At 28.0% G+C, this 27,944-nt stretch overlaps 1 protein-coding gene across 3 annotated transcripts in view; it reads right to left on the bottom strand.

Annotated features, from left to right (window-relative positions):
* LOC107455838 (octopamine receptor beta-2R) overlaps window positions 1-27,944 on the bottom strand; it is a 112,406-nt gene that overhangs the window by 9,018 nt on the left and 75,444 nt on the right. Inside the window, exons 2-3 of one of the 3 annotated variants that reach the window (XM_021147613.4) lie at window positions 23,343-23,393; window positions 1,559-1,630 (exon numbers count right to left, since the gene is read on the bottom strand). The gene's annotated coding sequence lies outside the window, so the exon portion shown is untranslated. Of the gene's footprint in view, window positions 1-1,558; window positions 1,631-23,342; window positions 23,394-27,944 lie in introns of those variants that run through there. The other 2 variants (XM_021147614.4, XM_021147612.4) reach the window with 2 other exon arrangements.

The raw sequence follows: 27,944 nt of genomic DNA, 5'->3' as shown, positions 1-27,944 counted from the left end.
GTCAATTTTATGTAAATTTTCACTACAGTTCTGTTGTTAAAAAAGTATTTAGTTTATCTCAACACCAGAACAAATATTCACAAAAATTCTTACTGTGTAAATATATTTTAATAATAGCTATAATTTTGAAAATCAGAATTTCCGGTAAACCGTTACTATATGAACGAAAAATTATCAAATCAATAGTTTAGGCACCATATATTTTGATTTTATTAAACGAAAGTATGTTTTCCTTTTACCAGAAATATCATTACCTTACTGTAGGGTAACTTAGTCAGAATTTTTTTCTCTGTGAAACTGCACTAAAATTTTTTTTTATAGTGAATGAGGGGCGAAACATAAACGAGAATTATTGAATTATGTACTATATTTTATGCCTAATTTCTGTTTATTTGAATAAAATTTTGGTTTTACATAGTTTAGTTTTATTAAATAAAAATATTTTTTTGTTTTTTTTTTCACCAGAAATGTCATTACCATATAGTACAATAATTTTACCGGAATGTTTTTCATCGTGAAGCTACACTTAAATTTCACATAGTGAATGAATGAAGAAACATAAACGAGGATTATTGAATTATGTATTATCTTTTGGGCCGAATTTCTGTTCATTTGAACAAAAATCTTAGTATTGCTGAAAATTATTAACAAATAAAGTATTGTATGCATAGACACAAAAATAGCTGCGAAATTTCCATAAGTTCTTTCAAATTTCATTTTTTTTCCAGTGACAAACTTACAATCGTAGTTACGCCTCATACTGCTTTTTCTATTATTTTTTAAACTCTTTTATATAAATGCATAAATACAAATATATGTATGAGTATTTATTTCAATCTAAATAATAAAAGTGAAGGAAAAGTCAAAAAGGACAAGAATATATGAATTATTGAGAATGAGCTGGAAGTCTGCCAAATTTTGATGTGTTTTTAGGGTTGAGGAGAAAATCGATCGTGGACGAAAATAAATCTCTTTTCTGCTAACTATTTATTGCCGGCAATTATTGATACCTTTATGTTTGGATTAATATCTATTTTTAAATGTTATAAAGTATAATCAAAGGAATTTTTGAAGGTAATTTAAGTAATAATATTGCTTTAATAATTAAAGTTTATCTTATCAAGAGGTGATCACGTTTTTTCACATGGATCGATCGCTATATTTAATTAATTAAAAAAAAAAATGTCAGATACATTGAGATCAAAAATGTTAAGTTGACCTTCTCAAAATGTGGGAACAATGACAAGTTTCGAATTCTATTGATATTTATGTTATAAGCATTCATTATTTATGCAATACGCTTATTTTATTTAAATAAATTTAATTCTTGACTTTTTGCATTGAATTTTAGTACATTGATTTATCTTATACTATAAATTTAGGGGGAAAACTATCGACGGTTATTATGCTACTCTTATGGTCAATCCTATATTTCATGCGTAAGAAAATGGCATTTTGCAGCAAAAATATTTCATATAAACATAAAAAATAGTTATATACTTGAAAAAATTATTTCAAGGAAAGGAAAATAAATTTATAAGTACCTGACTTAACCTATTTTTTGATAATGTACACTCATTGCCATAAAAATTAGTGCACTTAGAAATAATTGTCAGAATGAAATGAATACCTAAGAACATAAGGAGATACATAATGAGATTCATAAGAACATCATGAGATTCATAAGAACATCATGAGATACATAAGAGCAACGTTGATATAAGTAACTAAAAATTCATAGCAAAATGATCATTTATTATAGGAAAATATACAAATGAATGAAGGGTCTAGTACCCTCTAGGTACACCTCTAGCGCCAATGCGGTACGGTCGGGCATTAAGACAAACAAGTCACACATCTCGTTCCACAGTTGCAGTAAAAACACCGTTAATTTGACTAAACTGGGGAGGGACCAAACTTATCACTCTAGATATGTTCGTTCGGTGACGTGACAAATCTGGAGATCGAGTCGGACAGAGAAGAGTAATAATAAGACGGGGGCACCCTTGCAGTGTGTGGCTGAGCATTGTTTGTTTTATTTTATTTTGTAGCAGTCGTGGAACAGCCGTTCCAATTTTTTTTTGGGTTTACGACTACAAATCTGCCATTGGATTGAAGAAAAAAAAACGTAAGTGGCTTCACGATTGATTCCGAGAAATTTTTAAAAGTTAAAATGAATATAACATTAAGTTTTTTAATTATTTAGTCCTCGTGAACTGATATTCTAAGAAATTTCTTTTAAACCAGTTGTTGTCCGTGGTTTGCAATCGTAGAAATACTTCAATTTTTAGCTATTTGATTTCTGCAATGCATTCTCCATGTATTGAATTTTAGTAATAATTTAAAAACTGTCCGGCAACTATTAAGTCACACAAACCATCATAAATATGAGTTCGGAACATTTCAGCATAGCAGGCATCCCAAAGCCCCATTACGTGCTGCTCTACTTACTGACGCACCTCTCTAGCCATAACTTTAGTATCGTGTAAAATATATGATATTTCCTCCAGAAAGACAAGCTCCGTCAGCAACAACCGGTATGACAGTATGCGGCACCGTTTATGTTTAAAATTTTAACAGTTGTTTTAAAAGGAATCAAAGGTAAGTCGAAACAATTACTTCGCAATAAAGTTTTCATTTAAAAAAAATAAAATCATTCTAGACTAGAAGCTTATAATTAAATATTTAACACTACTTAAATTATTACTTTACACAATCTAACAAAATGAATTATAACTATAGTGTTGCTAATTTAAACAGAAAAATTAACGCGCTTATGCATAATAGAGAAATAAATAGATAAATTACTGGTATGCTAAAAAACCGAATAGACATATTACTTTCCTAAACAAATTAATTTAGCATTAAATTCGTGCCACAAATTATAATTCATTTAGATAATTAATCAAATTTTAAGGCAATGAAACAGAAATTTTAACATTTTATTAAAAGAATTTAATAACATTTATTTAGATTTTGATTGATAGTGATTTATAAATTTACCACGAGTCTAAGTTGACCACATAAACATTGCACCGCTTGGTCAATTTACGAAGATTTCATTACATTAGGTTTCCTAAAACCGTTTCAATATTACTTATTATCGAGTTTGATTATCGGTAACTATCAAGTTTTTGTCTGATTTTATTAAGAATTCTTTCGCAAGTCCTACTGTTTGGTTTGTGTATGAATTGCGTATGTATTATTGAAGTTGTTAAAGCAAACAATCGAAAAAGAATAAATCAAAAATCTCCATAGGATTAATATGTTGACACTGTATAAAATGTGAATACCTCTAACAAGTCGAGTATTAAAAAAAAACGCCTCCAAGTTTTAAAAGGCAATCTGAGTTTTATAATCAATTTTTTACTTCATGATTTGACTGACTTTGGACTATTTTTTTTAAATCAAAATTATTCCTCACACTGTTTTCCATATACCCGTAAAATTTTAAGCTGTACGAGGATGAATATTTATTTTTACAAATGGTCCTATACTACAGCCCTATTGTAAATGAAAATTTTGGTCTTAGTTTTCTCTAAGTAAAAATTTTTCAACTATTGCTACTTTTAAAACAATTAAGATTCTTTTTTCTAAAGCTTCAAAAGCTAGATACTTTGGACATACGTCAATGATTATATGATCATTTAAGGATAGTATGGATTTTAACATCTAGTTGCAATCTAGTTTTACTTTGATTTCTTTGGCAATTTTTCAAACTGTCTCAAATTTAATTTTTCTTAAAATTTCGAATAATTTCTTACCTTATACTAGTTATTATACTATAGTAATTATTATACTAGTTAGTATACTAGTTGTTACTCGGAAGAATATGATGGTTATATGGAAAAAGTTTCATGAGAAAATATTCAAAAATGGAGTAGCATTTTAAAATTGGATTTAAAAGCTTAATTAAATGCTAAAAAAGAAATTAGATGTCTTTTTCTACTATTTTTTAATATTTAAATATATTAGTTTCACCTCTTATGAATATATTGTAAGGAATAAAATTGAGTTCCAAAATAACCTCAAAAATTTTGAAAATCTAAGGGAGTGGAGAAAAAAAAACATGCTTACTCAGAGAAAGTACGCGTCTGATACTAGTAGTCTTCGAAGTTTATGGGCAATATAAAGCCATATAACTACTAAGATTGAGTCCTTCGGCAGGAAAATTTGAGCATTCGATCAAATGGATGTTTACACACTGTCCACTTAATTTATACTCAAAGAATTATTTTTGGGCAAATAAATTTTGCTTATGACTATTCAACTCAAATCAAACACTTTTTTTCTGATAGTTTTAGTATTTTAATAATATTTTTATGTGCAAATTTTATCTTAGTTGCATGTTTCTTTTCGCATAACCGAAAGAAGAAACATTTTCATCAATCTAATATATAAATCTTCAGATTGCTCAGATAAACAATGTGCAGAACGTAAGTAAGCATTTATTAAATTTAAAAATAAAGATATAAATATAATATTAATTTAATATTGGCGGCATTTTTTTTCTATACAATTTGACTAAATTTTCATGTAAAAAAAAGTTAATGTTACTCTTATGAGAACCTAAATCAATCTATATTTTTCTTTGGTATACTGAATGGTGGATATTTAGTTTCCTTACCGCTATTGTTCTCTATTGTTATTTGAAAGAGCAATTGTTCTTGTCATTCTCTAAATCATATTTGAAGGTCAAGAAAAGTAGTTCAGTTGACATATTTATTTCTTAAAAACATTCTGAAGTACTGAAACGATACAATTTTTATAAATAAATCTGCATAAGAAAACTAACTTTTTTTGGGGGAATTTTAAGAATTCTCAAAATAGTATTTAAAGAAAAGTCCTCGTTAAAAAGAATTATTATTGAATAGACAGAATAAAACGCTCTCCGTGAATCTTATCCTGATACATTATAGTCAAAGCCCAAAAAGGGTTAAAACTTTAGCCAAAAATGCGTTAAGAACTGGGTAAAGCATCTCAGAATTAAGACGCAAAAGCGGAAATTCCCTCACAAAAATTTCTCTCCTACCAAATAGTCCTTAAAATTGCTAGAAATATTGTTTTACGATACATCAGTGCCCAATAAATAAGAGACTAGACCAAGATTAGTTAATCGCGAATTAACCAAACTGTTCGGACAAGCCTCAATCGGGTTTTCTGGAAAATTCACGAATCGGCCTACGATATGGTCAATTCATGATGCGTTCAAAGAGAGCAAAGTGAGAAATTTTATAAAATTTTGAAAATCAATTTAAATTAGTCCCCATGCCGACAGGCTCACCGTGGGAGGTACTCGTGTTCTTCCTCTTCATGTAACCCAAAGGCGGGTTAGTTCCATTTAAAAGTCCTCCACGAAGGCAAATTTCTCTCAATACTTCATCCAGGAGTTCCCTTGTCTTCTGGATTGGGTTCACAATTACAAGGCTACGGAATTGAACATTAGTGGTCGTAAACCCGAAAATTGGGTCGCTGCTCAACGACGGTTATGAAATAAAAAAAATTAAAAAATAAATTTAAATTGTTATTATGGAATTTTTATCAAGTTATGTGATATTTAAATTAGTTTTTAATGTTTCTATTGACTCACACTACACTGTAAAAAATTCCGAGCAAAAAATTGGAATTCATTTGTGGGCTTTATAAAATGGAACTCAATTTCCCCATATTTTGGTATTTTCATTAGCTCCAAATATCAGCAGAAGGTTACACCAAATTTAGGTGTTTTGAAAAAAACCCCATCTATTTTCATTCTTTTTTAAATTCTTTTATAAAACAGAGAAAAGGGTGCACCATTATTAGGTATCTTTAAAGTACCTAAATACAGTTCAAATTTGTCATTTACCGTAACAAAACTATTTACCGTAAGTAGGTTATTTTATTAGGTACCTCTAGCCATTTTAAACCACCAACCAAATTACAAAGGCAACAAAAAAGAAATGAACTTTAATTAATGCAAATAAAATATTCACCTACCATATCCAAATAATCAATTACCAAATATTATCTAGTTGAAGCCTTAAACAACATTCATTAATCCTCCCGATACACCGTGACCGAGTTATAAGGAAAACATGGCATCGTAAACAAATATCGTTCAGTTTACAGTCACCGTCAAAGTTTAGTCTCCATTACTAAATTTTGGCTAAAATTGCCCCATGGAAGTATTTTTCTATCATACTTTACAATTTACGGTGTAACTAAAATAAGATAGTCTTTCATTTAACCAAACTTTGCGATAATGAGAAACTTTGCACGAAATACTAGTTAAGGATTTACCGAGTTTTTTACAGTGTATGTTAAAATTTAAACATCTAATTAAAATATTTTTAAAAAAAAGCCTTTGAAAATATTTTATCATAAAGAGTGTTCTGTAATTACCGGCTTTAAAAATGTTTTCATTGAGTTTTTATATGAAGTAAAGTAAAAAGAAATTTACTTCAGAGGCCTCTTCCCTCGCAGTCTTGAATTTCAGGTTAAATTTATAATTTTCATTTTTTTTCTCTTTACTTTTTTCTCGTCGTTTTCAACAAACTTTTTGAATGTTATTTGACAGCACCATATTTTACAAAAAAGGGGGAAAATAATGGGATAATATTACTATATAAATAGTGCAAGAAGATTTGCAGAACTTCTGCAGATTTTTATCAAAAATGTAAAGAAATAAAATTATGCAATTTGTGGTTTGGAATAATTAATTTAAAATTGCACGGTTCTCGGTTTTTAGATTTTTTTAAAATTTAATTGTATTGTAGTTAAAACTATCGAAAAATGATTCAGATAATGCTGAAAATTTATTTTAATGACTTTTTAATGATTTTAATGATTGCTACTTATAAATGGTTAAAAAAGTTTTAAGCACTTGTAAATAAATAAGTAAATAATTTTGTATTAATAGATCTTAACTAGAATAAAGATAAACGTTTTCGAAACCTTAAAGATAAAAAATGTTCTTCACTGTGAACTTTATGGTTAACGGGAAGGACAGACTGCTGCCGGATATTTTACAGTAATTTTAGAATGAAAATTTCAATTGTGTGAAGGGGGAAAAATTAAAATGTTTTGAAACTCTTATCAATCATTTTCAAAATAAATCATTGTAAATCAAAGGATAAAATAATCAAAAATCAGTTAAAGAGTTAAGTACGATATTAATATGTTTATCTTCTGTAAGAAATCACAATTCAGCCTGATTCCAAAATTAACTTCCGCAAAAAATGCGCTTTGGAGTTACTTTTTTGAGGTTTTCTCTTAGGTATACCTTTTAAATTGCTATGTGGAGTTAGATGTAGAGTTAGAGCATAGTTTATAATTATCAATGAGATAATTTACAATTAATTCTTTAGAATAAGGTTTTTCATAGTGGTCACGAAGACTAAGTTTTCTTTCTCGCTAAAGTATTACTTTGAGTAAGGGGCTGTTGCCTAATTTGTTGCCTTAAAATCAACTAAAACGTACCTGGAATAAATAAATCTTGTTATTGAAATATAAAGACAAAATTCTTTTGGTTTCTCAAAGTAGTTTTTAATGTCCAAATTTTTTTTTAAAGTTTTTCTGAAAAAAATCCAAAAGTATAATACTTACAACTATAATAATAAAAAATTTTATGATTGTTATTAAATATATTGTTACAACTAGTTATGCTGTCATGAATTAAAACGAAACATTCTAATCAACATCAAAAATTATTTTGATGTGGGCCTTTTTATTTTATTTTCTCTTGTACCAAACAACATCAAGCCGCCTTCTAAATTTTAACAAAAACTCTCCAATCTTATGAAAATCCTGCAAGGATCTGCTATAATACTGTTCACGGTGCTTCATTTACCTTAAAGTCTATATTTTGACGTCAAAATAATGTCTGCCCTCATCTTTGATTGTCAGAGATCACATCTAACGACAGTGACATGGCTATAATCTTACTTAAAACCAAAAAGACATTCTCTAAAGGTAGAATAGCTTTAAACACTAACAACAATTAAGTTTAAATTAAATTCATACACTGTTAGAAATTTCTCTGAAAAAAATTATTAAATAACAATTTATTGAATGGTTGCTTATTTTACCATATTTAATCAAGACAGTCAAATAACCATGAATAAAATATTAATCAAACTGTTTATTAACTGCTTTCACCTAATACTGCTAAACAACCAGAATTTTATTGCACCAGCTAGAACCACCTTATGAAACAATTTAGTTCTTTGCAACTGCTTACATATCATAGCCAAGCGGGCTTATCTTTCAATCTTATGACCGGCAGAATTTGAGTTCGAGTCCTAGTGTTGACACCACGATATTTCCTCCATTCCCTTCAGCACATGAAGAATTTCTAGTGTCCGGCACGCTGCAATGCCCAATACTTTACGAAAAACCGAGCTCCTACGTCTAGTTAAATAATTTTTTCTTTTTTTTTTAAGTTTTTGAAAAATGCTAGTTGAAAATTGTTAAAAGAGCGTTTAGTTTTACATTCATGGTTCCATAACCATACCTTTTGTAAATGGCTTCAAAATCATAAAGGAAAAAAATGTTCTTTACCGTGAACTTTGCGGTTAATCGGATAAACAGACAGCTGCCAATTATTTTACCATAATTTTAGAATGAAAATTTTAACAGTGTAGCAAACATTGTAAAGTATATTTACATTTTAATAAAGCAAAATTATAGCAAATATTTTCTATGAATACTTCAAAATATTTTTTCTAACCAAAAGGGTTGATTTTGGGCATCCACGATGCAGACTAAGCCGATATAAAACCCAAATTGCTTCTAGATGTTTAAAAATAAAAATAAGAGAACTAGGACGGTTACTTGATAATATCCTTAACTATAGGCAATAATAGTTACGTTTTATTACTGTAAGAAAGGTATTTAGTAAAAGCAATTTAATCCTGTCTAATTTATTTTACCTGTCCAAAAAAGTAACACATGAACCATGCTATTATTTCAGGAAAAAATCAGTAAATGCGTTAAAGTATTTATCCATCCTTACGATAATTTTTCAAGTATTTAAGTATTATTTTTTATGCTCTTATTAAATACTTCTGCAACGAAACGCCAATTTGTTGCACGTGAAATATAGGATTGTACTAATAATGTAACGTACACAACGTCGATAGTTGTTCGCAGAAATTTATTGTTTAAAATTATCTGATATTCTAAAATTCAATAAAAAATAATGTTAATTTTACTTAAATGCAAAAGTAAATTACATAGTAAGTATATATTTAGTGCATATAACATAAATATTTATATAATTCAGAAAAAGCTGTCGTTAAGATGATTGCTCCCACTATTTAAGAAGTGCCCACATATAGGCCTCGATCTGAATATATGTCATATTCAACATACTAAGAGTCAGGATGTTAACATATCTTATCGATAATAATGCTGTAAATATGTACCATTGACGAGAAGTTCTGCATAGACTGTAAACACACAAAGAAATGACAATTTTCGTAGATCACCACTGATCAGTAATTATAGAAATGTTTCATTATCAACAAAATTGAAATAATCTAACTATAAGCATTAATATTTAAGTGAGAAATAAAATAATTGGTATTAGTAAGAGCAAACAAGTGGAAATCAGTCTATTTGTCTTGTGCTAGTACATTTTTTCACATTTCTCTAGAAGTACCAGCAAAATCATTTTGTAACTTCAGAAGTGTTTAGATTATGTGATTTTTCATTCACATCAATAAAGTTTAAAGGTTTTAAAAGTTTGATGAATCGACAATAAATTACAAATTGAAAATAGTGTTTTTGAACACCCTATGCCAAAAAGTGTGGCAATAAACTTGTAACCTGTAGCAACTATTCTAGTTATTATATGCAACGATTGCAAAAAATTTCGTAAGCAGATCTTAAATATTTATGAAGATATAAACATTTTTATAAAAAACTATTTTGTTTTTGCTTTGCGTTTTTTATATAACTTTAAAAATATTCAATACATTGAAAGAAAAGTTTTAGAGCAATTTCAAATAATTTCAAAAATTTTGCTTTAAAATTTGAAAAACAATCGCTGAAAACTGAGTTATATATAAGTAATTATTTTATACTGAGCAAAAAAAAATTTTTTTTTTCATAATTTTGTTGAGAATCGTATTTGGTAACTAATGAAATAATTCCAATTTGAATACCTTGAAAATTTAAAAGGTTTCAAGCGATTTTCTAAGTAGTTCTTGTACTTTAAAAAGAAAACACTCAAAGTGATAAGGGGTTTTCTACAAAGATTAACTTATATCATAAGACAAAATTAAATAACAAATGCTAATACCATGCAATAAACGTTCATACACCGATATATGATTGTATGAGGAAAGAAAACATACGAAAGAAAATATACTTTTATGGGGGACGACTCCCAACAATGCTGCTGTCATTTTTAGTAAATCTTGTTTAATAGTACAAAATGAAATTGGTGGAAAACCCCTTAATACTTTGAGCTTTCTTTTAAAAAGTACGAAAACTGCTTAGAAAATTACTTGAAACTTTTTAAATTTTTAAGATATTCAAATTGGACTTTTTTTATTAATTGCCGAATACGATTCACTACAAAAGTAAGAAAAAATAAATAAATAAATTTTCTCGCGCATGCGCTATATAAAATTGCTCAAATCTTTCACAATTTAAAAAAAAAAAAACCTCAAATTTTAGTGCAAAGATTTTTATAAAAATGTCCATATCTCCTTAAATAATTAGGTTTATGAAATTTTGTGCTTTTTTTGCATGTAATAACCAAAATAATTGTTACAAATTATAAATTTATTATTATTATCAATTTGCGGCGTAGGGTGATCAAAAACATTATTTTCTGTTTATAATTTATTATTGGTCCCTCAAACCTCTAAAAGCTTTACATTTTATTGATAAGTATGACAAATCGTACAACCTAAACATTCCTAAATTTATAAAATGATTGTTTGAGAAAGATAAAATTAAAAAAAATTGTGCCAGTATAGAAGTGTTTCCTCTGTATATTCTTTGTAGAAAGTGAGTCGTTTGCAGTGTAAACAGAATGAGTCGAGAATATAAGTGCGAACATTTTTGTGCTTCGGACCTTGTTTACAAATTTATCATAATGATTTATATTTTTGAACTATCTCAAATTGCATTTTTAATGCCATCAAATTCTCCAAATATCATCTCTAATACCCGAACATCAGCTTACCGACATGAAATTTGCGCACTTCGCGACGCAGTGTCCCGTTCAGCAGCCTCACTTCAAAGGAGTGGACTGCCAGGGCGTGAACTGTATATTTCTCAAAAAGTGGGAACAATAATGTTATCAACTGATAATTCTGAATTCTATCCATATTTATGTAATATGCCCTAAATTGTCACTTATGCGAAATACTTTTTATATTTAAATAAAATTAACGCAAATATAATTTTTTGATTAAGTATTAAGACATCAGATTATAGTAATACATACGCAACATGATGTTCACAATCCCATATATATAGATATTACGCGAGGAAGAAAATGGAATTTTGTTACAGAAAATATTGCATAAAAGCGTGTGAAAATATTAAATATTCCAAAATTATTTTAAGGAAGAATTAATATATTTAAAGTAATTACTTTAATCCATATTTTGTTAAAATAATAGCGTGGTTTCGTACGTTACTTTTTCGACCTGTATCAAAATACTAAATTGCTTTTTCTAAAAATCTATCAATATAATTTGTCTATTCCTGTCATTTGTTAAGAATATTTTCAAGTAATCACATAATTTAAATTTAATACTCTTATTTTATTTATAAACTTCTGTACACTATTAAAAAAAATTTGGTGCCAATTAAACTGATAAATGCCCAAAATTGATCCTTTTGGATTAAATTTTTTTTCAAGAAAATTTTTGCAATGCTTTATGTTAATTCCTGTTACTAGACAGAATTATAAAATTTTTTTGAAATTTTTACTGTGAATTAAATTTAATTTTTGTCTGTGTTATTCTCCCCAAATTTTTCTTGTAACTTTTAATATCTCGAACAATTGCCAACACTCAATTCTCCTAAATGTAGAAAAATATCCATAAAAAATAAGTTGTGTTGGATCTATTTGTTGTTCAGTGCTAATAAAAAAAATTCACTACATTTTTCACTTTTTGCAAAATTTTTAAGTGACATAAAAAAGCAAGAAGTCTTTATTATAAAATATTAATGACCGATACACAGATCTTTAATATTAGTCCGTAAGGACAAACTTATGATCCAAATATTCGCAGAAATTGAAATCAATGAAGAATTTAATGAAAGAAGTTTCTAAGTAATAACATAATTTGAGCTTTACAAGTGAAAAAAATAGAAGTCTTACTAACTTAAGTCTAACTTTTAGTCTTATTTAACTTAAAAACATTAATTTATTTTGCCAAGTCATTAATTTTCAAGGTACTAACCTGATCTTAGAGTATTTTGGCCGCATATAGTCGAGTAATCCTACGAAAACTTTCTTTTTGGCAGCAAATTAAAATGAGTGATCATGCTATGGCGCGAACAGTTTAAATGAATGGTAAAGATTTATAAATTCTTTTACTTCAAAGATTGCAGAAAGAAAAACAATTCAAGACATTATCTTCATTTCCTAATTTCTGTGCATAAACTTTTGACATAATTAACAGGGATTTCCTAAAATTTCAACTAAAACTCATTCTGCTTTTTGTATGTTTAGACATAATTATAAAAATTTTCACAATTTCTTATTTAAGTTTAGGAAATTTTGTGACAAAAGATTTAATTTATTATAAGGAAAGAGAGAGGGAGATCTAATAAGAAGTTGGCATCGAATCAACGAATAAGAACATAAAATCTTTTAAATAGGTTATAATTAATTTATTTCTGAAAGAAAATTTTTCAATTAATTGGGGCACAGAAAATATTTTAATGAGGATACAACATGATGTTAAAACAAATTTAATTATGTAGATTTAGGGAGATTAAATAAAGAGAAATTCGACTCAAAAAGTTTAAATGTTCCTTATATTAAGGGGATTACTTCGCTTTTTTTTTTAACAAAAATTAAATATTTAAATTTTTACTTCACAAAAAAGATCAAACTCAAAAGATTCTAAAACAAATTTAGCCTTTATTTTGGTTGCATTAGAAGTTTTTTTTAATGCTTTTTCATAGGGCTTTTGTGGTATTAGTTAACATTAATACCTGTTCCTTTTGAAGGAAAACAGAACTTTTTGCAAAGAACGAACATTTTTCCTAAAATAACAATATATAAACCTGACACAATCGTTATATTATTAATTTAAGAGTAGCCTTTAGTAGTATAGCATTTTCAACATCCCGCTTTTGTGACCAGCGTCAGGACTGTGGCAATAATGTCAGCACAAGCCGCTTTAACAAGCTGGTACCCATCAATCTGAAGCTTCATGCCACCCCACCACTGGTAATCGAACACCAGATCTTAACAATAACAGTTCAGTGTCTTAACCACTGAGTCATCGAGACTCAGAATAGCTTTTAGCCAAATATTTATTTTAAAAAAACTTTATTAAAAAAAACCTTTATAAAAAAGTTTACTTAAAAAAACCTTTATTAAAAAACATTTATTAATATAATTGGGAGGCTCTTTTGGCAGTTTTTCATAAATTCTCAAGTGATACCAAACAAATATTTTCTAAAGAAAATTCTAATGAAAAATGTATAATTATAGAAAAAAATTGCACGCTTCAGTGCAGTGTCAGTTTTCAGAAAATTCATACTTCTTATCATTAGGAGTATATATATACTGCTGCCTCTGCGCCCTAAGCGTTGGTCGAGAGTTTAAACCAAGGCAAGTCTTGGAGTCTGATACTTGTATGTTCTTTATTACCAATAATCAAAGATTCAATAGTCCTAGTTAGTAAGATGTGGCGTTAATTAAATACTAAAGAGGATTATTTTAAAGCTTTTAGAGGTTTGGGAGATTGGTTAAAGCTATGAACGAAATCAAGTATTTATGAACACCTTATAGCAGAAAATATAGATATAAGCTTATAATTTGTATGAAATACTTTGATTTTCAAGTGCAATAATCACATAAAATTTCGCATTTTGAAATTAAATATTTGTGGAGATTTGGACATTTCTTTTAAAAAAATAATCTTTTTGGCTTATGATTTTTTTTTTTTTTTGCTATAACGTTAAAGATATTTAATAAAATCGAGCAAAATATTTGGAGCAATTTTTAATTAATTACAAATTATAATTTTGAAATTATAAAAGATTTCGTTAAAATTTGAGCAAAATATAAGTATTTTAAATACTTTTTTCATACTATTCATGAGCGGTAAAAATTTCAAAAAAAATTTCATAAATTTGCAGTGAATCGTACTTGGCAAAAAAATTAGTTGAATATCTTGAAAATTTAAGAAGTTTCAAGGAATTTCTAAGTAGTTTTTGTATTTTTTTAAGAGAAAGCTCTAAATGATAAAGAGTTTACCGCAAATTTCCTTTTGTATCATAAGACTGAACTTAATAGAAATACCTCACAATAATCCCATTTACCTAAATGTGATGGTATAGAGAAGGAAAACATACTTTTATGAGGTATGATGCCCATTGCTGATGTCATTTTTAATAAATTTGTCGAATAGTTCAAAATAAAAATTTTGGAAATATAGTTTATAGCCTTCTTTACAAAAACTACTCAAAAAGTTTCTAGAAACTTTTTAAGTTTTCAAGATATTCAAATTGGGGACATTTTTCATTTATTATAGATTAAGATTCTCTACAAAATTTCGAAAATTTGTTTTTAAATTTAGCCGTTCATGCGCAGTATAAAAGAACTACTAAAAATTCTTATATCTTAATCATTAAATGTTTAAACCTCATAGGTATCTTAAAAAACTTTAAGATAATAATTTTTTTAACAATTAAAAATTATTTAATACAATAATGTGGGGAATATAAAAAAAAGAGAGTTATGATTAGTAAACATAATTTTATTAAGTAAAATCATTGCAAAAATTTAAGAAAAAATTCAAAATAAAGGACAAAAAGAAACATATAAAGTGAGCTCATTAATAAATCACAACTTTTCGTTGTTAATTTTATTTATTGTTTTATTTATTTTTAATTACTAATAAATATTTAAAATCCTTATTTTATTTCTTTTCTTATTTTCTGCATGTTTTTAATTTGCTATAGGTACGCATTTACACGCCACTGCAACTTTTCCAAAATCGACCTTATTTTAACGATATCTAAGAACTTATTGTATGTTAAATCATGAGTTAATATATTTTTCCAAAACTAGAATTTATAAAAGAGTTATCAATTCAAAGATGTTTAGCATGCAACATATAAATGTCTTAACTTAAACCGAATTAAGATTTTTTTATTTCATTCATTAAAAAACTATTTTTAAATGAGATTTCATAATCGAATTCATCGTAAAAATAGGATTATTTCTAATTAGGACTTTTTTATTTTATTCAAATCTTTCCATTTTTTAATCAAATCTGAAAAATGAATTTTTAAAATTTTCAAAAGAGTCAAAAAGAGATTATAAGGCACTGCATTGCATAGAATTCTTTTTTACGTAATTTCATAATGCTAGGTGAAAATAGATTTAATAGTTACTGAAGTATCAATGAGTCAATGTTGAAAAATAGGCTTTTTGTTAATAAGGTGCAATTAAAATATGAAAATTTTTGTGTACTACACAATTTATTACACCTCCAGAATTTCTAATCGCAGAAAACTATTTTAACACATTATTTGAGTCACCATAAGTTTACGAAAATTATCTCAACATAAAGTTTTATGCATAAAAAAATAAACATTAACTTCTTCTTAAAAATCTTTTTAACCTCTTTTTTCATTGACTAAAAATAAGTAAGTAATGTATTCTTCCCGAATACTAAATGTGAATTTAAATAGCAGTTAACCAAGAAAAAATATTTTAGACACCATATATTTGCTTTCATGTTTTTCAGAAAGAATGAAAAAAAGAGGGAAATAATGTTTTTAAAAGCAGAAAAGATAAAAATTACATTTTTTATTAGTTCTATGTTATTTATTCCCTGCAAGTCGTTAAAAAAATTTTCTTTTCTTCTTTCAAATCTCTTTGATCCCTTTTTTCCATTGACTAAAAATACGTAAATTACGTATTCCTCCTGTCATTGAAATCTGGAATTAAATAACAGCTAAGCATAAGGAGCCCATATTTTTTGCTTTCATGAATTTCAGAAAGAATGATGCATGAAGGGAAGGAAAAAACTAGAAAGGATAAAAATTTAATTTGTGATCAATGTCATTAACATTATTTTACTACTTATAATTTTTTCGAAAATCATTCCATAAGGAAGATTTATGAATGCATATGAAAAGAAACATTCCTTTCTTCCTTAAATTCTTTTTACCTCGAATATATTAAATATATTCGAATATATTGAAATGCGAAATGAAATACAAAGTGAAATACGGAATTAAATAAGATCTAGCTAGGAAAAATTATTTTAGAACCTTATTTCTGTTATACGAATTTCAGAGAGAAATAAAAAAAGAAAATGGGAGTTTTCGAAACCAGAAAGGATAAAATTTTATTTTTGATAAAACTAATTCTCTATTATTTTCGATAATACACATGTATAAAATGTTATTCTGAGCTGCCTTAATTTGCATATGATTCTTGAAGATGAGTGTCATAATTCAGAAGGTGAATTTTTTACATTTATTTTTCACTTTTTATCGCAATATATAAACTCTGTTCTGTAGTCACTGACATAAACCTAGAGATCCAAAACTGATTCTATGAATTTTTTTCCCTTTTGTGTTTGTTTTATATTTCTATTTTAGTATTGTATTGAATTAGTAAATGTGTTTCATTCATTCCTTTTTTTTCCAATACCCAACTGAGAAGACATTTCGTCAATACAGGCATTTGGAGGGCAGATTTATTGGCTATTCTTTCAGGGGCACCGTATTAGGTGGGCCAACGTTGCTCCCACAGTTAAGACAGATTGTGCAGATAATGAAAGAGCATCCATGCCTTGTCCGGGATTCAAACCCAGAAACATTCTGAAGAAAGGCGAGTTCCTTGACCCTTACATAGATCGGTTGGTGCATTAATTCATATAAGTATATAATTTAATTTCATTAAAATTTCTTTAATGCATACAAAATGTTCTAAAAAAAGTTACATCATTGCGAAATTAGATTTAAATCGAAAGCCTTTTTTTGAACTGTGGTCCAATGTCACTTGTTAAAAAATATCCTTAATTTCCAGTTACAGGTCTTTCTGAACAATTCTTTCCCTATCTTATTTTAAAACTATCTTATCTTGGTTTAAAACTATAACTTAGCAACCATAAAAGAGGCCCTAACATATTTAATATTCCAATTCAGAGCATCAAAACGTATTATCTGATATCAAAAGTTTGTGCTAATTCTTTGTGAAACACACAATTTATTTTGATTTGTCGAAGTGAAGTTATACAGAAATAGTATATCTAAATCATAAAATGGAGGCCACTGAAATATGTTTAACCCACTTCATTTAAACACTTAAAAGCATTTTCATGTACCTTTTCCTTCTCTTATAATTGAGAAATACGTTTGAAAATGAAATAATTAACTAACTTCTATCAATATAGTGCCGCCATTTCAATTAAACTTTTCCAGAAAGCATGAGAAACATATTTTAAGGTCTATTTCCATTCTAATTGGTACAAGACATTGCCATCAAAGTCTTAAAATTATTAGCGGATCTAATTATTGTATTTTCCTTACAAACGAACAACTTCAATGTCTCCCTCAAAATTATATTAACTTCTCTGAAAAGCCAACTGCCTTTTTATGATTAGAATAATTTATCTTCCTTCTTCTGGAAAATATGATCAGTCAGGAAAACAATTGGTTGTCGTACTTTTTGTATTATCTTTAAACTAATTATTCGAACACGTTTAAGTAAATATAGAAATGACACTCAGAAATGATTTCATGAAAAAAAAAATTTTTTTCCTTCTGTTTTCCCTTTAATTAGATAGCGAACGAAAATATATATATTTTTCAAGCATAAGCAATATAAATCAAAATGATAAACGAAATTAGTTGAATAGTTCTTGAAACTTAAAAGGTTTAAAAAATTTTGCATAAAAGGGTTTATTTTTCGGAAAAGTTTACATTTTTTGACTTAAATACATTAATGTGTTTTATTCATGAGTCACCAAGATTTTCTGAGCTTGATAAATTTATTTTTATTATTTATTTTTTAATCCAAGAAGCTCAGGTAATTTCTTTAAATAACTTAATTTTTATAACTTCTGGTATAAATAAACCTGGTGGCAGAAGTGAATATATCGTTCGTTATTTTTTTGAGTAAGTGAACTGTTACATTATTTTAAAAATTTTATATACATATTGTCTCACAAAAGTATTTAATCATAATAATGTCAAGGAATAATTATTAAAAATTAATTTTGCAGGGAATGATGGTTATATACATGAATTTTAGAAATGAGTGCAAAATTGGTCACGTAATAAATTCTACTCTTTGTAATTGAACTGTGAACTGTACCTTGAGTCATAATTTGGTGTAAAATAGAGGCAACCGCACAAAAGTGTTAAAGTATGATAGATAGTTCATAGTATGATACGAATTGAATGAAGTTCTATATTTCATCCAATTCGTATCATACTATGAAGTAATTCAGCCTAGAAGGAATGATATGGCTTAGCCAACTGGGTTGTAAAAAGGTCAAAGAGACAACAACATTTTAAACTTTTACCGTAGAGCCGTGGTGGCTCAAGGAATAGAGCGCCTCCCAAGGAGGTGAACCGGGGTTCGAATCCCGACAATGGCTGGTTAATTCGAATTCCGCACCCGGCTCTCTCCGACCACAATGCTGGCGTATAAATATCCACCAGCTTGCCGTCAAGCTAACCGGGGAAGATTTTCGTGGTTTTGCTGTCCATGCAACGGAAATGCGGGTTAGTTTCATCAAAAACTCCTCCACAAAGGCAAATTTTTTCCAATACTTGATCCAGCAGTTTCCTTGTTTTCTGGACTGGGTTCAAAGTTACAAGGATATGGAGTTGGACATTGGTAGCCGTGAACTGAAAATTCAATCTGCTGTTCAACGACGGTTATAAAATGAAATAAAATTTTACCATTGCAAAAATTTTTAAGGCATCCAGTTAAGGCACCCACTAGTTTCGACAATTGCTTTTTAGATATCAATACAAAATTTAAAAAAAACTAGTTTATTTATTTTATTATGTGTAAAAGTCCATAAAGGCAGCAAAAACAATTTTACTATTTTATTTTAAATGGCAATTTTTAGGTAAAAAATAAGATCTTTTTATGCATATACGGTAAACACTGTAAAAAAAATTCCACCAGCTAAAACAAAAAATCCTTTATGGTCTTCATTTAGAAGGTCCTTTGAGAACTTTATTTATTTTTTTCTATCAACTATGCTTTGAACTGTTAACTTAAAATCAAGTGCATATACTAAGTTAAGGATTAATGCAGTTAAAATAGCAATTTTTTCAAAAATTTCCGCTCTTGTCTTACCGAAAAAACATGCATAAAATTAAAATTATACTTTTTTCTCTTAGTCTGCTGTTCAAAACATGTGTGCTGTAATCATTAACACTCATAAAAAATTGTAGACAATTATTTTAAAAACAACATGAGATATCATGTTTAATGTTGTGTAAAATGTGAAAAAAAATCTAATTTTAAGCTAAGCGCATTTGAAATCTTAAAATCATTAGTCTATCCACTGTTGTCACCTTGAACAAAAACTGCTATAATTTTGAAAATAATTGGAGTACGAACAAAAGTAATGTATTCTTAGAAAGCTAAGAGTACAGAGATTTTAAATTTATAATAAACACAATTTCAAAACTTTCGCTCAAAATCATGCTTTTGCAGTAGCCTCAGATACTTTAATTTCGGTTAATTTTTCACTAACAACAAAAATGTAAACAAAAATAACTTCTAGTATATGTTCACCGAATTTGAAATATAAATGGATTATTTTATAATTCATTGAAAATTAAAATAATTTTTCGAAAATGTTGGTTTTTAATTCATTTTTCTTTTCCTATAATTGTGGAGAAACCCCGTTACTTAATGTAGCTGGAAAAAGTAATAAAAAGTTAAATAATGTTATTCCAAAGTTATATTTCATTCTTCAAAACTTTTATATACGAAATTAAATATTTTTGCCATTAAATGTAAGGCTCAAGAAAAATGTTTGAGGACGAACATTAAACAAATTTTTAAATGGGGCTTTAAAATACAGAAGAAAAAGATAACGATTGGAACATTTCTACTTGAACGTTAATTTAAAGCATGGATTTAGATTTTTATTACTATGAAGATCATTCCGTAAAACCACCCTTAAAATTTTTTTTTAGAGTTTCTATTATAAAGTTGAACAAACAAGCATGCACATTGGGAGCCCCAAATTAATACATAAGATAGGAGAAGACAAAAACACAATCGATATCTGACGAATTACAGTAGAGAAAGGCACACAAGATAAAGATCAAAACAGGTTTAATTGGATGTGTTTCTAATAATCTACTTTCAACTGTTTTCTGTTTTTTACAATTGTCAAACCTGTTTTGATACATTCACTATCTTGTACAGTAATTTTGATTGCGATTATGCTCTCTCCTCGTTTAAATATTAATTTACGATTCCGAACGTGTATGTCATTTTTGAAAAGGATTACATAGGAGTCTCCTGCATAAACTTCCAAAGTACGTGTCATTTCTGATAAAGATTACATATTCAGGAAATCTCCTGCATAGATTTCTAAAGTGTTTGTCATTTCTGATACGGATCACATATTAAGGGAACCTCCTGCATGGACTTCCAAAGTGTATGTCATTTCCGAAGAGGATTACATATTATGGGAATCTCTTGCTTATTATATTAAGGGAGTTTTTTTGCTCTTAGGAGAAATCTAACCAAGAATACACCCTGGTTTATCTTATTAAGGCTGTAAAGTATTTGACAGATATAATAGCATTATCGGCAACAAATTTGAGCGATATACACTGTTAAAAATTACGAGCCACGTTGCACTAAAAAATTGCCATTAATTTGTGACTATATAAAATGGAGGTAATTTTACTATTTTTTTTTTCAATAACTGCAATTATTATTTGAAGGTTGCGCAAAAAGTAGGTGTTTTGAAGAAACAAAACACCTATTTTCTTTTTTTTAATTAAAGCACGGGATTTTTGCAACATTATTAGTTATTTTTAAAGCACTCAAATGCAAGTCAGGGCTGCTACTTACCGTAACAAAACTATTTTCCGGAAGTGTAGGTTATTTTGACATACATAGGGGAGAGTCGGGTAGCACCGCCACGCGGGTACCCCTGCCCACTGTCAATTTCAGATGTATAGAATATTTTTTCAAGTCAATGGGCCATCGGACATTAATTGTTATATTAAAAAAAGATTATTTTCAAAGTTTCAAGTATTTATGCAGCTGTTAACATGGTAAACAATAGTTTTGAAAATATGTTGAATACAGTAGTCATGAAATTAAGAAAAATTGGTTGAATGTTTCGATTCAACTTCATTTTAATGCCAAAAAAATAATTTTTTCTATACATACAGCATTAAAGTATGTAGTCTTAAGTTTAATTTGCACAAAGAAAGAAGTCTATCTGTGAAAAATTGTTCGAAAAATTACAAATTTGCAAAAAAAAATTGGATTTCGGGTAGCCCAGCTCACATGAATGTCGAGTATCACCGTCGATAAATGTGCGGTTGCAAAGATTATTATTTTATTGCTTCAAATTTGAATGTTATATGCATTTTTAACAACAAATATTGTTGTTATTAAATGATTGTTATTAAATGATAGAATTCACTAAAAGTATATAAATATGTAATAAATAAAATAATTTTGTGATAAAAATGATAAACGAAGTTTACCTATTGTCAATACATTGGTCATTTTCATTTACACCTGAAAAAACAGTCAAGAAACATAATTTTTGTAACTGGGCGGGGCTACCCGATGCATTTTGAAAAGAGCTGAAAAACATGCTTTTTTAAATTTCGATTTTTTTTAAGCAAAACTATTCTTTTTTTGGTTTATTCTTTTTGAATTATTTAATTAGATGATAAAACAATAGAAACATACAAAAAATATTGATTATTACTCAATATTATGCAGAAATATAAGCAATACTCCTTAACCCCTTGGGGACGGGTGATTCAGAAAAGCATTCGTACAAAATCAGAATCAAGTTGCAATTAAATAAAAAACAGTAACTTAAATGTAGTCGTTACTAATTTGACAGACTTACTTTGCTTTTATTTTAATTATTGTTAGTTTAGTCATATATATAATCAATGTTAATTCAAAGTATAACTAAATAGTTTTATTTTGAACAAAGTAATGGTGAATTAAATAAATCAAAAAATTATAACTCCGCCTACAAATAAACTGCTAAAGAAATACGTTGATTACCAGTTTTATCTTCTTACCCTGATTGATACGGTTTTTTGCTGTCACGTATTTGTGACAGTCGGCGCGAAAGGGTTAAGTAAACATGGCTACCCGACTCTTCCCTATATAGAAGTATTTCCTTAAACCGTTTCATATCACCAACCAAATTTAAAAAGCCAACATAAAAGAAATGAACTATAATTTGTGCAAATAAAACATTTAACTACCTAAATAAGTAGATACTTCTATAAACATACATTAGTCATCTTGATACACCGAGACCGAGTTGTAAAGAAAACATGGCGTCGTAAACAATTATCGTTCAATTTAGTCACCGTCTAAGTTTTGTGTCTTTTACCTAATTTTGGTGCAGTCAGTTTCACCATGGAATATTTCTCGATCATACTTCACAATTTATGGTGAAATTAAAATAAAATGATTTTTCACTTAACTAAATTTTTGGATAATGAAAAACTTAGTACGAAATACTGGTCAAAGATTTAATTTTTTTTTTTTTTTTTTTTTTTTTTTAAGTGTAATAGCATTTCTGAAAATGTAGAGATGTGACGAAAAACGCCACAAAAAGGGCTCTTATTTTTACGATTTTCCTGACTCCCATATATTGGAGGTTAGAAATAAGTCTTTTAAGAGAAAATAGTTTTTTTTTAAAAAAATTGCAATTCCGTAGTTTGAAATATTGTAACTAGTATAGCAGATGAGACCTCTTAAAAAAGTTTTACTCGCTTTTTAATACGTTAAAATCTTTACGTACGTCTAGTACGTAGATAAAGATTGTTTAGTACGCTAAAATTTGATGAGGTTGAAAGTTATTTACAGTTATTTCATTAAATTTTTTCTGAAACATCTTACTTCAAAGTCTCTCTTTTTAATTCATTTTAAAATAAAAACTTACCACCATTGTTATCGTACCTTTACTTCGTATGACGCTTTCCAACATTTGAACCTGTAAAAATGGAAACAATGAAATTAATACATAATAGAAAAAAGAAACAACTATTTAAATATTCTTTCTTTTTAACAACAAATGAATCGCATCCAATTTTACTCAAAACGAAACTGTTTGTTTTTGTCAAACATGTTTTAATGTGTCAGTATTTGAAATTGTAACTAATGTGAAAAATTAAGAGAGTTCTCAGATCTCATCGATTTGCCTTCCTGCGATTTTCTTAAATCAAATTTTGTAGGAAAGTAGGTTGATAGAATGCAAACAAATAAATAAATAAAGCCATTCAACAGTTGTAATAAATAATTAAAATTGTGAGTAATATTCGTCGTATTCTAAAAATTATGAAATAGTGGTAAAAAAATAGAACAAAAAAAATTAATAAGGGTGTGATTTGTTGTCGCCTCTTGTAGACATACCAACCTTCAACGTGATTTCACACTTGAATCCAGGCAGTTCAGAAGTTCCCGTAGATTTAAATTCAGCAATACTGTTTTCAATTTCTGGTTGGAAGTCGAAGGGGTGCCCCAGTTGTGTCCCAGGCACACTCTATAAAATTAAGATCTGGTGCTCGAACTGACCGATTGTTTCTACTTTACAGAAAATGGTCAACCAGATAAGTTCTATGTGGTTATGTAGTGCTGTCCATTGAAAATAAATTGAGCCCAACTGAACCCAGATTTCCTCGCTCTACCACTTTTGAATACATCGATGAATGTGCATCTCTTCTAAAACAACTCCGCTAAGATCAATTTTTTGAATATTGAAGGGTAAATAACGGGGATGTATATACACTCCCTGGACAAATTATAATATCTTATTTATCAGATGATACTATACAGCTTTATCGGTTTTATGTGACTGTTCGCACTTGTTTACGTTAGTGTATCAATTGGTTAAATATATAGACGATCTAGAATATAAATTTGACGATAGGATAAATTCGACGATATATTATATAAATATAGAATATTTATTACATCATGTATTATATTAGTATATTATAATAATTAGATCAAATTATTAGATTCATTGCAGTTTTTTTCATAATTAAATGATACTATACAGCTTTATCGGTTTTATGTGACTGTTTGCACTTGTTTACGTTAGTGTATCAATTGGTTAAATATATAGACGATCTAGAATATAAATTTGACGATAGGATAAATTCGACGATATATTATATAAATATAGAATATTTATTACATCATGTATTATATTAGTATATTATAATAATTAGATCAAATTATTAGATTCATTGCAGTTTTTTTCATAATTAAATGATACTATACAGCTTTATCGGTTTTATGTGACTGTTTGCACTTGTTTACGTTAGTGTATCAATTGGTTAAATATATAGACGATCTAGAATATAAATTTGACGATAGGATAAATTCGACGATATATTATATAAATATAGAATATTTATTACATCATGTATTATATTAGTATATTATAATAATTAGATCAAATTATTAGATTCATTGCAGTTTTTTTCATAATTAAATGATACTATACAGCTTTATCGGTTTTATGTGAATGTTTACACTTGTTTACGTTAGTGTATCAATTGGTTAAATATATAGACGATCTAGAATATAAATTTGACGATAGGATAAATTCGACGATATATTATATAAATATAGAATATTTATTACATCATGTATTATATTAGTATATTATAATAATTAGATCAAATTATTAGATTCATTGCAGTTTTTTTCATAATTAAATGATACTATACAGCTTTATCGGTGTTATGTGACTGTTTGCACTTGTTTACGTTAGTGTATCAATTGGTTAAATATATAGACGATCTAGAATATAAATTTGGCGATAGGATAAATTCGACGATATATTATATAAATATAGAATATTTATTACATCATGTATTATATTAGTATATTATAATAATTAGATCAAATTATTAGACTCATTACAGTTTTTTTCATAATTAAATGATTTGCACGAGTTTATATGCAATACTTTTACATTTAAACATACATGTAATGGGTTTTTATTCAGGAGATTTTTTATATACTTATATACTTTATAGTATTTGTATTTATTTTTAAGGCATTGCATTACAATGTTAACCAATTAATACTGTAGCGCAAACAAATGTATGTATATATATATATATATATATATATATATATATATATATATATATATATATATATATATATATATATATATATATATATATATAAAGTTCAAAATGAAAAATAAAACAAAGAAAAATTATAGACATATGAAAAAAGGGGGGAAAATAATAAGTAAAAAAATAACAAACAACAATTTATATTTAAAAAAAAAAAGAAATTTTATTTAAAGAACCGGAAAAAAAAGAAGATATAATCTTTTCTTCAGCCCACACGATTATATCCGCAAAGCAGATATTGTTTTTCTCAACTTTCTTCGTGTTTTCTTGTATATATATATACATATATATATATATACATATATATATATACATATATATATATATATATATATATATATACATATACATATACATATACATATATATATATTCCTTGTAAAAAAAACGAAGTCGAACTAGCTCGGACAATAGGAGTTTCAAATTAATTATTTATGCAAAGAGAAAACAAAAACTTAATCTAAATCTATTGAATAACTCTTGAGAAAAATAGGGTTAAACACATCAAAATTGATTGAATTTCCGGAGAAATTAAGTATTAGTTTGTAACCCTTAAAAATATTTTTTTACTCTAATTTTTTCCTAAGAGGTTTAAAAAGGTAAATTAAAGACGGTGAAAACACAGTGTATATCACATAAATATGTCATGTCATAATGATCAAACATTAAACTCTAAAACAAAAATTTCAAACGTATCATGAGAGCAGCTGTGGGTCAGGGGATAGTGCACTCGCCTCCCAAATGAGGTGACCCAGGTTCAAATCTGAGTAATTTTTGATAAATACGAATTCTGCTCCCAGCTCGCATCCATCAAAGCGCTGGCGTAAAATATCTAGACGTGGGAAGTTTTCAGTTTCCATGTTTCCGAAATGTGAGTTAGTTTCCTCAAAAATAGTCCATGAGGGCTAGTTAGTCCAGATGCTTGATCTAGAGGTTCAAAATTTATAGGTAGTACATTGATAGTCATAAATTTTAAATTTGTTCAGCTGCTATAAAATAAAAAACAAAGCCAAATATCTGTTTCCATATAACCATGTGAAAACACATATAAAACTTAAACGTTAATCAGAAATAAGTGCGTTTTTTTAAGCACATTTTGTAATTTATCGCAAAATCTATGAGACTTTGAGCCACACGCGTTTTTCATGGCTGAAACGACATCGTACAATAGCTAGAAAAAAGATAGTTGTTCGAGAATTTCTTACGAGCCTCAGGAGCATTATCAGAAAGAAAAAAAACAGTTTTCATTTTTGTGAATACCAATCCATGTTGATCTCCGAAAAACGTGATGTATTTCTTTTGCTGCCTGCGTTGAACTTGGTCAAATCTCATCTAGGTTACGTATTAACGATATTTTTTTCTCAATTTCCAATGGCAGATTGTAGACAGTAACATCATACATAAACATCTATAAAAATAAGAACAGAAACAAAAGATGCTGCAACAGAGTCTATTAATCACAACATGTCTCTAGCTTCCCAATAGCGTTCAGTGATAGAATTCCTGCAAATTGCAGAGCAGCGGAGAAGGTGCGTGGAGTCCATGTCCTCACCGGAACTGCAAAGAGTGCATACCGCGGAAGGAACGGTACCAAATCTAGACAGATGTTTCCGCAGACAGTCATGACCGGTGGCCAAGCGGAATTCAGCCACCGCTGTTCGTCTTGAGCCATTTCGAAAATTTAGGATGGTAGGCCTCCAATACTTAGTAGAAGTACGGTCGATAAGTTCTTCATGATCACAGGTCTTAAAGATCCTCTTAACCCTCTGATTCCGATCGAGTCCTAGAATTTGTGTCCCTTCATTACGGGAGTTTTCTGAAAGCAGTTTCTATGATTGAACTCGTCCAAAACTATCTTCCTGTGAGGGGTTGAGGAGGGGTCATCGTTTTCTCGCAGTTGAGTATTCAAAATCACTCATGCGGCAAAGGAGGGGAATTGTTGACAAATTAGAACATTTACATGAAATATAAGTTTTCCGAAAATAAAAGTTTAGCACCTTATTGGCGATTTTCAAGTAGAGGAGTAATAAATTATACTTTAATTTTTTTCTTTCTTTTATTTATTTCGTTCTTTCTTCCTTTTTTTCTATTCTTTCGACATTTTAAATAAGAGAGGAAGACTCTTTTGATAAGTGCCGAATATTCAAATTATCTCATCCGTTTAATTTTTGTATAAGTACAGCGATTTATTAATTTTATTTAATGCAACATGGTTTATGAAATCTAATATTATGATTGTGTTATCTTTAAATTTATTTCTTAAATAAAGAAATTAATACTAAACGGTTCCGAGTTATATTTTAGTAAATTTAAGAGTACTAGCTTTTAAAATAAATCAATAATAAGAAACGGCTTCTGAAACATATCTTTCATTTTATTAAGTGTCC

Source organism: Parasteatoda tepidariorum, chromosome 11 (assembly GCF_982258835.1).
Source record: "Parasteatoda tepidariorum strain Cologne lab strain chromosome 11, Ptep-v5.0, whole genome shotgun sequence".
Classification (NCBI taxonomy): Eukaryota; Metazoa; Arthropoda; class Arachnida; order Araneae; family Theridiidae; genus Parasteatoda; species Parasteatoda tepidariorum.
Note: the sequence above shows the minus strand (reverse complement) of the source record. Positions and strands in the feature narration are given on the sequence as shown.